The sequence below is a fragment of the Cucurbita maxima genome, unplaced genomic scaffold, assembly GCF_002738345.1.
Source record: "Cucurbita maxima cultivar Rimu unplaced genomic scaffold, Cmax_1.0 Cma_Scf00096, whole genome shotgun sequence".
In the NCBI taxonomy this organism is placed as follows: Eukaryota; Viridiplantae; Streptophyta; class Magnoliopsida; order Cucurbitales; family Cucurbitaceae; genus Cucurbita; species Cucurbita maxima.
The window spans coordinates 13,323-28,320 of NW_019272112.1; the positions used below are offsets into that span (position 1 = coordinate 13,323).

At 36.7% G+C, this 14,998-nt stretch overlaps 1 non-coding gene across 1 annotated transcript; it reads right to left on the reverse strand.

Moving 5' to 3' along the window:
- Nucleotides 1–8,238: 8,238 nt before the first annotated feature.
- TRNAP-AGG lies at nt 8,239–8,310 on the reverse strand. Its single transcript has one exon. It is a non-coding gene; the product is annotated as a tRNA-Pro (tRNA).
- Between the last annotated feature and the right edge of the window lie 6,688 nt (nt 8,311–14,998).

Below are 14,998 nucleotides of genomic sequence, written 5' to 3' on the forward strand. Positions count from 1 at the left end.
CATAAGAGTAAGGGTTGCTGTGAAATAGGGACCTTGAGGTCATGCAAAAAATGCGTAACCCAAAGAAGTTCAGCAGCAGTTGTGGCAAGAGCACGATACTCAGATTCACAGCTGGAGCGTGATACAGTAGGTTGCTTTTTGGCACTCCAAGAAATGAGATTGTTACCAAGATAAATAGAATAGCCGGATGTAGAACGACGAGTATCGGGACAACCAGCCCAGTCAGCATCCGAATAAGCGACTAGCGTACTAGGAACAGTGGATGGACGAAAGATAAGACCAAAGTGGAGTGTTCCTTTGACATAGTGAAGAATACGTTTGACAGCAAGAAAGTGATCTGCAGTAGGGGCATGCAAGAATTGACTGACAGAATTGACAGCATAGGAAATATCTGGACGCGTAATAGTCAAGTACTGAAGGGCGCCAACAAGAGATCTATAGAGAGTAGGATCAGAGAAAGAAGAACCATCAGCAGTAAGGTGTTGAGAAACAACCATGGGAGTGTGAACTGGTTTGCTATCGAGCAACTGAGCACGAGTATGAATATCTCGAGCATATTTTAACTGACTGATAAAGAGACCATCAGGAGTGGGTGAAGCTTCAAGACCAAGAAAGTAACTGAGAGAACCCAAATCTTTGGTAGCAAACTCAGAATGAAGCTTGCGAGTAAAGCTGTTAATAAGAGATGAGTTGTTGCCGGTAACAATAATGTCATCAACATAAAGAAGCAAATAGATAAGGTTAGATTGCTGATGAAAGACAAAAAGGGACGTGTCAGCGCGACTGCAAGAAAACCCAAGTGTAAGAAGAAATGAGCTAAAACGCTGAAACCAAGCACGAGGAGCTTGCTTTAAGCCATAAAGAGCTTTCTTTAATAGACAAACATGCATAGGAAATCGAGGATCAACATACCTAGGAGGTTGTTCCATATGAACACGTTCAATAAGCGTTCCATTGAGAAAAGCATTCTTGACATCAAGTTGTCGAAGAGGCCATTTATTTGTGACTGCAATAGAAAGCACAACACGGACAGTGGTAGCTTTGACAACCGGATTGAAAGTGTCAGTGTAGTCAAGACTAGGAACCTGAGTATAACCTTTGGCAACCAGACGAGCCTTGAAACGCTCGATGGATCCATCAGGCAAATATTTAATACGAAACACCCATTTAGAGCCCACGATGTTGGTGTTGGCAGGGCGAGGAACCAAAGTCCAAGTATCATTTTGTTGTAACGCTCGAATTTCTTCATCCATGGCAGCCACCCAAGCAGGATTCTTAGCCGCAGATTTGAATCCTTTTGGCTCAGTGGATGCAAGAAGAGCAGAGAGAAGTCCAGATGAGCCCAACATACCAAGATTTGCTGGATGACGAGTCTTGAATATACCAGATTTGGCGCGTGTGATCATAGGATGAGTGCCTAAAGAAGAGAAATCAACAGGAAGTTCAATAGAGGTTGAATTAGAAGTCGAGGGTGGCAAAGTGGAACCTGCAAGAGAAGTATCAACCTGCACAGACTCATCTACAAGGTCAGAACAAATATCACACGGGGATGAACTGGATTGAGGAATGTGCGGTGATTAAGTGGTAGGGGGGGATGAATCAATATGATGAAGATGTGGTTCCAAGAAATTTGAAATAGGAATAGTGGAAAGAGGTTGGGCTTGAGAGCTAGGGATAGCAGGAAAGTGAGTTTCATCAAATTGAGCATGACAGGTGATATATAGCTTAGTGGTGGCGGGATCAAGACAGCGGAACCCTTTATGAACAGGACTATAACCCAAAAAAATACAAGGAATGCTGCGGGGAGAAAGCTTGTTAGGCATATAATCACGCAAATAAGGATAAACACGACAACCAAAGGAATGAAAATTGTCATAATGTGGAGTGTAGCCATAAAGGAGTTCAAAGGGTGACTTACCTCCAAGAAGTGGAGTAGGCAACCGGTTGATAATATAAGCTGCAGTGCTGAAGACGTCAACCCAAAAACGAGGAGAAAGATGAGAGTGAACGAGAAGGGCCAAGCCAGTCTCAGTCACATGACGATCTTTTCTCTCAACACGACCATTTTGAGCAGGTGTATATGAACAAGAGAGTTGATGGTGGATGCCAGAATTACGTAAATGAGTTTTGAAACAAGTATTAGTAAATTCGGTACCACCATCGCTTTGAAATACCTTGATACGAGAAGAATATTGATTTTTCACAAATTTTTGAAATTGAAGAAAAATATCAAAAAAATCAGATTTAAATTTTAAAGGGTAAAACCAAGTGAATCGAGAATAATCATCAATAAAAATAGCATACTAAAGAAAACCCGAATTTGATTTGACGGGAGAAGGACCCCCAAGATCACAATGAATAAGATCTAATACATGAGACGACCTACGTTCATTGCGGGAATAAGGCAATCGATGACTATTCGCAAGCTGACAAGTATTACATAATGATGAAGAAGGCAATAAAGACGTAAGAGAAAGATGACCTTTTTTATTTAAAAAAGAAATAACAGAATGATTCACATGACCCAGACGAGCATGCCATAAATCATATGAAGCACGTAAAGATTTGTTTTTAAGGGCTGAAATAAAAGCAGAGTTGCCGCGCTCCAGCACATATAGCCCTCCATCTCTTTTACCGGTTGCCACCACCCTTCCTGTTTGATGATTCTGGATAGTAATAAGATTATTAGTAAATGTAACGGAGAGAGGAAAATCAGACGTTAATTTACTTATGGAAAGAAGATTTTTAGTGAGGTGAGGGACAACCAAGACATCTAATAAGTGAATATTTGGAACAGGAGAAAGAGTACCGATGTGGGTAATGGGTAGGGATGCACCGTTTCCTACAATCACAGAGTCCTTACCCGTGTAATTTTTAGACTGATCCAGAATTGATGGGTCGGCAGTTATATGGGCCGAAGCTCCAGTGTCCAAAAACCAATCAGCAGCATCGGGTCCAGCAATAGAACATGACGTGTTAAAGGCTTCAGCAAGGTGAGCATGAGAAGAATCAGGTCGAACATACCGTTGGTTGTAGCGGTCAGCATAATGGCCCTCTTTGCGGCATATTTGGCAATGAGGTGGTCGGCGACCCTGACTTGAGTGGGTTCGTCCTCGATTAGAAGAGTTGTTTTTGTGAGAATAAGAACGACCTCGCTGGTTGGTAAAGGAAGCAGGGTGACTTTCATGGGTGCGACCACGATTAGTGGCTATGAATGCTGTAGAAGTGGAGTCAGAGGACTCTAGGGAGCGCGGAACAACTCAAAACTTTCAGTTTTAGAGACTAGATCTGCAAAACAGGGGATAGGGGTGAGAGCCATCTGAGCAGTAGAAAAAACTGAAAATTCGGTGCCGAGTCCACGAAGGAACTAGTGCACTTTATCAATGTCCTCGACGGGTCTGCCAATGGCATGAAGTTGGTTACAAATTTTTTTTGAAGGCACGGGCATACTCAGCAACAGGTTTTGTGCCACGTTTCATCAACTGCAAGTCATCCTTGAGTCTCAGTTCACGAGCTTTTGACTGATGGCTGAACGTAGTTTCCAACGCAAGCCAAAAATCACGTGCAGTAGAGAGACCAACGACAACAGCCATGGCTTCCTCAGTGAGAGAGGAGAGCAGGAGACAGAGAAGTCGTTGATCGGCTGCTCTCCATGCCAAATATTTGGGGTTGAATGTTGAGGATGTTTCTGGTTCAAAGCGAGGTGGTGGAACCATAGTTCCATCGACATAGCCCAGCATGTCTTGACTCTCAAGGAGAGGGAGAAGTTGACTTTTCCAAAGAAGATAATTGGAGGAAGAAAGTTTGATGGTGATCATATGGATTAGAGTATTGAAAGAAAGAAGATGATAACAAGATTCGGAAGCCATAGAGAAGAAAGGATCATGGTTGTTAAACCGAAAGGGCTCTGATACCATGTGAATGTTTGATTAATCCACCACACCCAAATGGTGGTGAGAGTTCTCTTATTTATAGTCATTTACAGAATACAGAAATAAGGTAAATTACAAATAATAAGGAAATAGCGATAAAAGGAAAGAATAATAAATGAATACAATATATTTGCATTTAGTAAAAGGGCAAATATGGTAACCCGTAATGTAAGGCAAATATCTAGATATTTGCCTTATAATGAACGGTCAACTATCAGTAACAGTGGTTATATCCTTCTCTAACTTAACATAGCCTTAACGTCCTTAGACATACACAGTTGTGTCGTTATCTGAACGTACCTTAGTCATAATGTTACATATCACAGTTGTGTCGTTACCTAAATGTACCTTAGTCATAACGTTATAGGAACGTATCCTAACGCTATCATTCTATATCCCTTTCTACCCATAACCTAATCGTATTTTTTTATGAATCCATCGTGACCATATCGTTTTTATCAATCTGTCATGGCCATAGCACTTCGATACATAACCAAACCATAACGTTTCATGAACATGTCTTACTCCTATCGTTACATTACGTTTAGTGTATCCTTCTCGTATCCTATCTCAAATATACCATTGAACACATGGTACTGTAAGTATTATCATACAATTCACATATTATAACATATCATAAGCATATCGATTCACAAACATTTCACACATATCAATATATATGACACTTACAGAACCACGAGCACAGTGAACATCAAATATACCATACGGATGGTAAGGCCACCTACCTGATTAGCTTAGGCTAGTGTCCCCAATTTATCCTTAAGAAAGTTCGATTTGTCCTTTGTATTAAAGTCAACCTATATGAACCATGACATCAATTTCAATCATTTCTCTGAGTTTTATGATGTTTTAGTGTTAGATTTCATGGGAATATTGCATGAGTAATGTCTTGAAATGTCTATATATTTAACACATTTCATGGGAATATTGCATGAGTAAAGTCTTGAAATGTCTATATATTTAACACTTTCCAAATCTTGATTTTTGGTTGTTTGTGTTACTTTTTTTTTATAATTATGTTAGCAATTAGCCAATTTAATCAATTCTTCCTTTATGTTTTTTTTATAATTATTTTAGCTATTACCTTTGGCTAATTTAATCTATTTTATTTATTTATTTATTTATTTTTCTATTGATCGACTTATCTTTCTAAAACATACTAAATAAAACTAAATAATTGGTTAAAAGAGGATATAAGATATAACTTATGGTTAAATCTCTTTCCATATGAGAATAACTCATTCTCATTTCCATCTTTGCAACCATGTATAAATTAAGGATTTTATTTCTCTTTGGTCAAAACCATCCTTAAAGGACAAAATTGAAGTTGTAGTTAGTCCATTATAATATTTGACGTGCTAGTTTTCAAACTACTTTAAATGGGTGTAAAGAAACCATGAGAATAACTTAGTGTCACTAATATGACACGTGTTGGGCATGTACTGAACACTTGTTGATACAATAGATACATTACAAATTTATAATCCAGCATTTCGTATCAGACACTTGACTTTGAATATATTTTGAGAGTGAACAGTACATTAAGCTTTTTTTTAAGTATACAAATATATAAACTTATTTATATGAATTTATTTCTAATATAAAATTGATAAATTTTTTGAAATAATTATTTTTAATTAATGTATCATTGTCACATCAGTGTCCTAGTTTTTTAAAAATGACATGTTACCATATCTATTTTCTATCATGTTTATGTCTCGTATATATATCTCATTTTTATTTTTGTGACTCTGAGATATTTTGCTTTTATAAATAGATATCTTCACGAAAATAAGTTTAATTAATGTTGAGATGGAGAATAAAAATTGACACTTAAGAGCGTTGATACTTGGGACTTTGATTCTTCTTAGTGTGAAGCTTGTATCTTGCAATTACTTGGGTAGAGAATGTGTTTTACTTAAAATTCACTCAAAAGAAAATAATCGAATAACGAACAATATTCGAGGGAGGATAACTTTTTCATTTTTTTTAATATTTGAGAAATAAGAAAGAATAAAAATTAAAACATGGCATGAATGACATCTTCTTGAATCTTTGTTTTGTTCTCGTAAATGTATAAAAAAAAAAAAAAATCTTATACATTTTTAGACTTCTTGAATCTTTGTTTTGTTCTCGTAAATGTATAAAAAAAAAAAAAAATCTTATACATTTTTAGATATAATTTAAGATTACCTATTTAATAAAACTCCATCCAAATTTCTACTCATAAATTTAATTATTATTTGTATACAATTGTTAATATGTAAGAAAATATATGTACAAATTTCTACTCATAAATTTAATTATTATTTGTATACAATTGTTAATATGTAAGAAAATATATGTATAAAATGTTTATACTATTGGTAATACACTAGTCTCGGTTGTTTGACTAAAACAATGCAACCATTGTCCAAACTAAAAAATTTGATTCGAAGCTATTTCCTAACAGAGGGAGGCTCAATTAGACTTTGTTGTAAGATTCGACCATATCAATTTGAATAGCGTTCTCCACAATTATAAATATCGAACTCTAAAGTATTCACGAGCAAAGTAAGTTTGTTGAAACTATGTATAAAAGTGTTCCAAAGTGAGTTGTGGAGAAGATTTGCCTTAAAATCTAGTTCCAATTAAGGATGCCAATGATGAAGAAGTGCAAACCTAGCCGTGGAAAATTTCAGAGGTGGTAGATATAATTTAATTTACAAGCGTGTGGTGAACGGTCTTTTTAGTCCCATATAGGCTATTTTATATTATTGTGATAGACGCTATAAATGACAATACTATTCATTGGTCCTCTCTCTATATGTGCTTGTGGGACATTACTCTGTTTTATCTATCAACCACATTACTCTCTTTTATCTATAAAAATGACATAGCCATAATGATATAATAATCCTTATATAAGTATTTTTTCTTTTGGGTATCGATCCCCGTACCTCTCACATGCTAAGCGAGCGCTCTACCATCTAAGCTACATCCCCACAATTTTTGCATCACAAAACCCTAAATTTTCCGTCATCAATAATAGTGAAAATGAAAAAATATTGCTACCCAACATGTCATGAATAAGGAAAAAATTGAAAAGAAATAATATATTTAATAATAAATAGCCATATTTTGGGAGATGCAGGGTATCAATCCCCGTACCTCTCGCATGCAAAGCGAGCACTCTACGATTTGAGCTACATCCCCATGATTTTAACATTATAAAACCCTGGCTATAGTATGATTACTTGAATAAAGTTATTGTTGTTGTTTATTCAATAAAGATTGTTATTGAATAAAATGAACTTTACGATCATTAATCTAAATCCAATAAACTAAGAACACTCTAGCTATAGTATGATTACTTGAACTATATGTAGAGACATAAGAGTTGATCAAGTTCAAGTATATAGTCAAAATGATCTATAGTATAAGGATAAGGCTGAGTACTTTATTCTGGGGACACTATGGATGCGGCCCACTTTTGTATATGATATAAACAATGTGATTAGTAAAATTATACATGTGAAGACATGTGTGTGGGGGCGTCCTATGCAATGAGTATTGCATAAGATCGGACCATGAAGAAAATCACTCTCACTTCATAATGTCGTTTACTGTTGAGACTGATTTTCTTTTCATTCGATGATCTAGGTAACTCGATCTTAATTCTGAGCTAACCATGAACTTCTTTTTATTTGAAATTATCCTTAGATTTGCATTGGTGAGAGTGGCTCAAGTTCGCTGACTCAATAGGCCTCCCATTTCAGGGGTAAGACTGGGTAAATGGCTGGGGACGTGGGGTGCAAGATGAAATTCACTCCTACCTACTTTTTGGGACAGAAGAGAGGTAGTTCCCTTAAGTACTGACTCTAGGTCTTGAACAAGGGGCCCCACCCTCTCATTATCCTGAGAGAGATTCAGTTTACTGGTTGGACCACAAACCAATTGTTCATTAGAGGATCAGTGAGACATAAGAAACCAGAACCAATTGTTCATTAGAGGATCAGTGAGACATAAGAAACCAGAAGTAACTTCAGGGGTAAAACGGTAAATTAGCCCAGCTCTAGATATGAACATTCGGTGAAGGATAGACTTATTAATCATGAACCGGTGAAGGATAGACTTACTAATCATGGTTGGACATAAATATATCTATAGTGAGGGGAGTGCAACAACTAAGCTATAGTGGATGTTCTAGTAGTTAACGAATGTTGGTTAACAAGGTTAACCTTTAATCTTGGATCAAATGGATGTCCTAGGAAGACATTTTGAGAAAAGGCATAAAATGATATTAGGGGCATTCCGAGAATTGAACTCAGGACCTCTCGCACCCTAAGCGAGAATCATACCACTAGACCAAATGCCCTTACAAAAAAAAAATGCAACATTTTTAATACCTACTCAATATATTTGTTTCTCTCAAGTTTAAAATTTATTTTCTTGAGCGGTTGTTGGACTATAAAAAAAAAAGTTATGGCCTAGTATTTTACTTGTAAGTAAGGTATGTAATATTGAATTGTTCTAATATGCAAGTGTTATCAAATAAATTGCAACCCAACAAATGAATCAAACTAATCAGTTTGGGTTGGGTTGGATTTATTCGTCTCAGTTCATCAGTTTGTTTGATTTAATTCTTCTATTTGGCTTCGTATGACATGAAAATGAAGTTGTATTGAATGTACCATAGTTTGATTTATGATAAACTCATATGAAATATAATTGCATTAATAGTACTAAGAGTTGGAGTCTATAAACATTTCATGAACTTAAGTGCAACTCATGTTTCATTAAAGACGAGATAAACTTTAGTTAAGTAACTGGAACTTTAAATTACTTCATGTGGAGCTTCAATTACTCTAGGTTAGTTGCTATCTTTAGGATTGACTAATTGGACACGAGTTCTTGGATTTAGGGGATTGTTTTATGTAATTTTCAACTCCAACTTATGTTTTCAAAATTTTTTGGTCATAATTTAGGTAGTGGTTGTATATTATGGATGAACACTAGAATTTCTAACCAAAAAATTTGTTTGGATGAAATTTTAGTTAAAGTTGCAAATTTTACTTCTTGCGAGTAAAAAATTTGTTTCTTAGCATAATATGAATTTAGTTGAAGAGTTATTAGGAATAAGATTGGAGAAAGAAATTTTATTTAAAATAATAAACCGACCCAAGTTCATCTTTGTTGTTGTCTAATTGTGATTTTGCAAAAAGCTTAACTAATATGAAATATCAAGGTAAATCAAGAATATATCCTACACGTCATTCAAGATGACAATAAAATGAAGTTAAATTGAACGTATTTTTAGTTTCATGTTTGGTAGGTTCAAAATGAAGCATAATTGTATTAATGATATTAAAGAGAAATTCATGTTTTATTAGAAGAGACCAACTTCATTTAAGGTACGGGGAGTTTAAACTACTTCCATTGTTATTTCAATCAATCCACAATGATTACAAATTTAGGGTTGGCTAATTGGACATCAATTATCAACTTTAGGTTATAATTTAGGTAGTGGCCATTATAATATTAATGAGCATAAGAGTTACAATTCTTCCATGGACCATATGTGTTTTAGTTGAATGAATATATATATATTATGTATGTCGAGGTCTGGACAAATCACAAAATAGTAAGGAACACCATTGTTAACGCTAGAGCCACTCACAACTAATGATGGAGACCGATGAAAAATATTTTAACATCAACATTTACAGAGTTTATCTCCTCGATTTCTTCGTGAAACTTAAAGATGGGTGTTACAAGGAAGGGCTAGGGATTGATTTGATACCTTCTCGTGGATCGTAGCCTAAGATATTCGCTTCAAAAGTTCATCCAAAATTTGATTTATCGCTTGAGATAAAACAAAGGATTTCTTATTGGGTAGCCGATTTTAGAGGTTTCAATGCTCTATTTCTTCATTGAACCACTTCCATATCCTTTCTTAAGGCTAAAGGAATTGGTTTGGAGGAATGTCTTTGAGTGTAGGACCTTAATTTCTAGAAAACGTTCTCGGTATGCAACTCACTCGAAACGCCAGATTTTCGATCTCTTGGGTAGCTTATTCTACGATGTTTCAACTCTCGATTCCTTCATCAAGTTTACTCAACTTCTTTCTCTGAAGCTAGAGGAATCCTTAATTTGAAGGAAAAGAGATCGTAGATAGGAATTTGACTCTTATCCTCAAATTTAATTTCGAAACCTATTTCCTTCAATTCGGCACGCTCTCGAGGCTATTTTTCTTCGTGGTCTTCTATGAAAGCATTCCTTGGAGGTACAGAAATTGATTAGAATCATTCTTGCTCAAAGAATCATCATGTATCCTCGGATTGGATTTTCAAGTTTTTCTTGAAGTTCTTCAATGGCGGATTGAATTGGGAGGGAATGGTTTCGGGGGACTTTCAACACTCTATTCCTACATAGAACTTGTGGGTAATCTTGTTGAGAAACGGTAGGAATAAGTTTGAAGAGAAATGGTGGAGGATTGATCTCGAATTTGGAAGAAATCTGAGAGTAGGAGACCTATAATCTAAACGCTTATTGCCTTCAATTGGGGGATTGACCTTTCTCGATTCTTATTCCGTATTGTTGCTCATACTTTAGACTTTATAGGAGGAGCTTAAACCGACATTGAGAGCTCTTGAATCTTCGTTATTTAGAGATCGAACTTTCTGGATACTTTTTTGGACATATCAACTCCGATCATAGCCTTATCGACCTTGGCTTTGAATACTAGTCGTTGGATGTGATGATCTGTGCGTGTTCGTTCTAGATCATATCAAATTTTGGAGGAGATCCAACGGTTGAGATTTGAGTTCGAAGGATTTTACTCGGATGGTCACGATAGATGCTTTGATTCTAATTAGAGTGGCATTTCTTTAATTATCTTTTCTTCTAGGGGTGTTTTGGTAATTTGCCAATTTCCGAATATTTTATTATTATTTTTCTCGAAAATCCATAATTTTTCTACAAATTCCTCATCGCTTTTTGATCATTTTTCCCTTATTTTGAATCCTTAGATTCCTTTAAGATAAGGAATTACAAATTCGGTAAGATTTTATATAATTGATAAAATGACTTTTTTGCCCTTTTAGTTTACTTTTTCCTTTCCAATTCTTTTCAAAAGGCCTTTCAACTCCTTGAAATCACTTGTTAGGGTACTCACTTGACTAAGTCTCTTGTTGTTGCTTAATCCTTTAATTTTTTTTCCTTTCTATCCTTTGGGTGTTTCATGAGTGGCTTATTCTTATGGGAGCTAATTCTCCTTCATTTTTCGGGTGTTACATATACATACTCGTGACAAACACAAAATAAGAAGCAGACTCAAAAGAAGAACAAAAAATACTAATTAAAAAACAGAGGTTAGTCCATGGCCCACACTCCAAAGTCTGCTCTCATCCACCACCAACTCTTAGTTACTTGAAAGAAAATGATAAACATGGAGTGAGGAAAACTTAGTAAGTAGCCTACTAGTAGGTTCTTAATTGCGACCTTAAGCTATGATATTACTTCTTGTTATGTTCTTAATCGCGACCTTGAGCTATGAGAGTGTCAAACTAAAGATTTGAATGTCACGTGTTTACTTCTTGTTAGCAAAAAGAGAGTTGGGTAAAGTAAACTCCCTCCTTGGACGAGCGCGGGGCTTAGTCAAGTAGAACCAGGTTGCGTTGCTGGATGCTCCGATCAAAAATCAATCAGTGGGGTCATGCCGGTACGACTGAATATGCGTTAGAAAGGTCAATCCCTCCCCTACGACACCAAAAAAAACTAGGCCGAACTTCTACCCGCCCGCTTCCATAGAACATTATCGTGGCAATGTAGACCTAAGTGATCATATTGGATCCTTGGGAACCATCACAAGTACGGCTGGCCTATATTTGAACGTGAATGTCGTGTCGTCCAGCGAAGCCTAGAAGAAGGTGACTCACGCAGACAGCTGACTCCTTTTCAATAAAAAGGAATAGCCAAACCAACCCAGCTAGCTGGTCAATCTCCAAAATTTTATCGGCCGGCAAACCAGATACAGACGACCACGGTCCCGACCTTACTAGCATCGAAGGTTTACTAATCAATGAACCCACGAAACCTACTCTCTTTTCTGAAAAAATCAACCAAGCCTAACCGATCACGACATCTTTTTTATATTGATTGAGTTGGACTTTCGTTGACTGAATCCATCCATAAACCTAGACCCCCCCAACCTTCGTAACCAAAGCGTCACGACAACATCTAAAGGGCACTATTCGATTCTGAAGTCGGTAAGCAAGGAGGAGCATGTAGGAATGAATGTTGACCACTACATAAATAAGCCACTTGTGGCTAAGAGAAAGCGAGCAGCACCTTGTCTTGTACTAGCTAGCCTTTTTCCGCTGGCTGTTCTGTTAGTTGTAGCGCGCCTTCCCTCCTTCTCTCACTTCGGAAAGATTTAGTAGCATTTCCACGATATCGTTATGATCAATTAACGGGACTGCGCCGAAAAGTGTTCTTGCCTCTATCATTAGCTCGGGTAGTCGCCGTTTCTTGTGTTTCAGTCAGCTTTCAATGGCTCCCTTAATTATGTGCGAGGAATTTCCCTCGTCGAGGAATGGGAAGCGGGCTAGTCCCCGAAAATGCCCGCTCCTTTGTCGTTGGGGCCCAAAATCTTTCTTGCTAAGACTTGACTTGTAGTCTTGCTACACTACACGATACGAGTGACGAGTGAAGTTGAAGCAGACACGGTCAGTATAAAGAATCTTTCTCAAGTTCAGGTACGGGCGACTCAGCCACATGTGCTCGACTGAATATGCAGCCATGGAATTGCTATTCGAGCCTCCAGTTCCGGTCAATCGTGCTTGTCAGCCTGAATCACCCTTTGGCGAATAGACTGAACAAATGCGGGGACGCGACTTGTGTAGCGAGGGGTTTTCCGTAGTGGAACCTGTGTTCAGTCTATGAATAGTGAGACGTTCTCAATTCAAAGTGTACTTTGAGGTCAAAGCCTAGACCAAAGAGGGAGACTCATCGGGTAGGAAATACCATCCTCAGCTAAACCAAGCCCCAGGTGGTAGCCTAATCGAAGAAGTTGAGCCACAAGCCCACCTTTTTCTAAACTACGTGGTCTTGAGGAGGAACCCTCATTGCGAATTTCATGTGGGATATCCACTAAAGAAAGAATACCAAGAATGGTCGTGGATCAATACAAGATCGAGGAGAAGGGACTGAACGTCGAATGAAGCTTGGGTTGACGGGGGTGCTATCAAGGTAGAGACATCATCTGTTCATGGGAAACATGATAATGATACGATATGAGGATGCCACAACCAAGTTGGCGTGGATCCAAGGTCATTCTACCAACATTTTTCGATTGTAGTATATCCGCTACATGGAATAGAGTTAACCGAACAAGGGGTCCCACTTAGAAATTTAGTCGAATTACTATACCTTGCAACACTTTCAATTAATAAATAAGGAAAGGTTAAATAGAAATAAAATATTAATAACAAATAGTTTCTTTTGGAGATGCGGGATATCCCCTTACCTCTCGCATGCTAAATGAGCTCTACCATCTATGCTATATCCCCACAATTCTTGCATCATAAAACCTTAAATTTCCCATCATAAGCTAGATGCAGGGTATCGATCCCTCATACCTCTCGCATGCAAAGCGAGCTCTCTACCATCTAAGCTATATCCCCACAATTCTTACGTCACAAAGTCCTACACATCTTGTCATCAATAATAGTGAAAATGAAAAACTATCCTGGCTCATTATGTCTTAAATAAGAAAAGTTGAAAAGAAATAATATAGTAAGTAATCGATTCAATTGGAGATGCAAGGTATTGTCATCAGTAATAGTGAAAATGAAAAACTATCCCGGCTCATTATGTGTTAAATAAGAAAAAATGAAAAGAAATAATATAGTTAGTAATCAATTCAATTGAAGATGCAAGGTATTGAACCCTGTACTTTTCACATGGGAAATGACCGCTCTACCATTTGAAATACATCCCTACAATTTTTACATCAGAAAACCCTAAACTTCTCTTCATCAATAATTGTGAAAATGAAAATGTATCTCTACATACTATGTCATAAATAAGGAAATATTGAATAGAAATAAAATATTAATAATAAATAGTTTCTTTTGGAGATGTGAGGTATCGATCCCCTTACCTCTCGTATGCTAAGCCGTACCTCTCGCATGCTAAGCAAAGCTACATCCCCACAATTCTTGCATCACAAAACCCTAAATTTTCCATCATCAATAATAGTGAAAATGAAGAAATATCGCTACTCAACATGTCATGAATAAGGAAAAATTGAAAAGAAATAATTTTCAATAATATATTTAATAATAGATAGTTTTATTTTGGAGATGCGTGGTATCTATCCCCGTACCTCTCGCATGCAAAGCAAGCGGTCTACCATTTGAGCTACATCCCCACGATTCTTATGTTACAAAACCCTAAACGTCTCGTCATCAATAATAGTGACATGAAAAACTATCCCTGCTCATTATGTCGTACATAAGAAAAAATTGAAAAGAAATAATATATTTAGTGATCGATTCATTTGGAGATGCAAGGTATCAACCCCGTACTTTCTACATCAGAAGTGAACGCTCTACTATCTGAGCTACATCCCCACGATTCTTACATCAGAAAACCCTAAACCACCCGTCATCAATAATTGTGAAAAGGAAAAAATATATACGCTCATGGAATAATATATTTCGTGATAATGAAAAAATATCTCTGCTCATTATTTCATCAGTTTAGTGATCGATTCATTTGGAGATGCAAGGTATCGATCCCCGTACTTTCCACACCGGAAGCGAGCACTCTACCATCTGAGCTACATCGCCACGATTCTTACATTAAAAATTCCTAAACCTCCCGTCATCAGTAATTGTGAAAATGAAAAATATCTCCGCTCATTATTTCATAAATAAGGAAAGATGTAATAGAAATAAAATATTATTAACATAGTTTACATATGTCAGTTGAAACTTATGTATGACGCGTTGAGCATTTTCACAATTTCATGGGAATGTATGTATTTAATTTGAGTTATT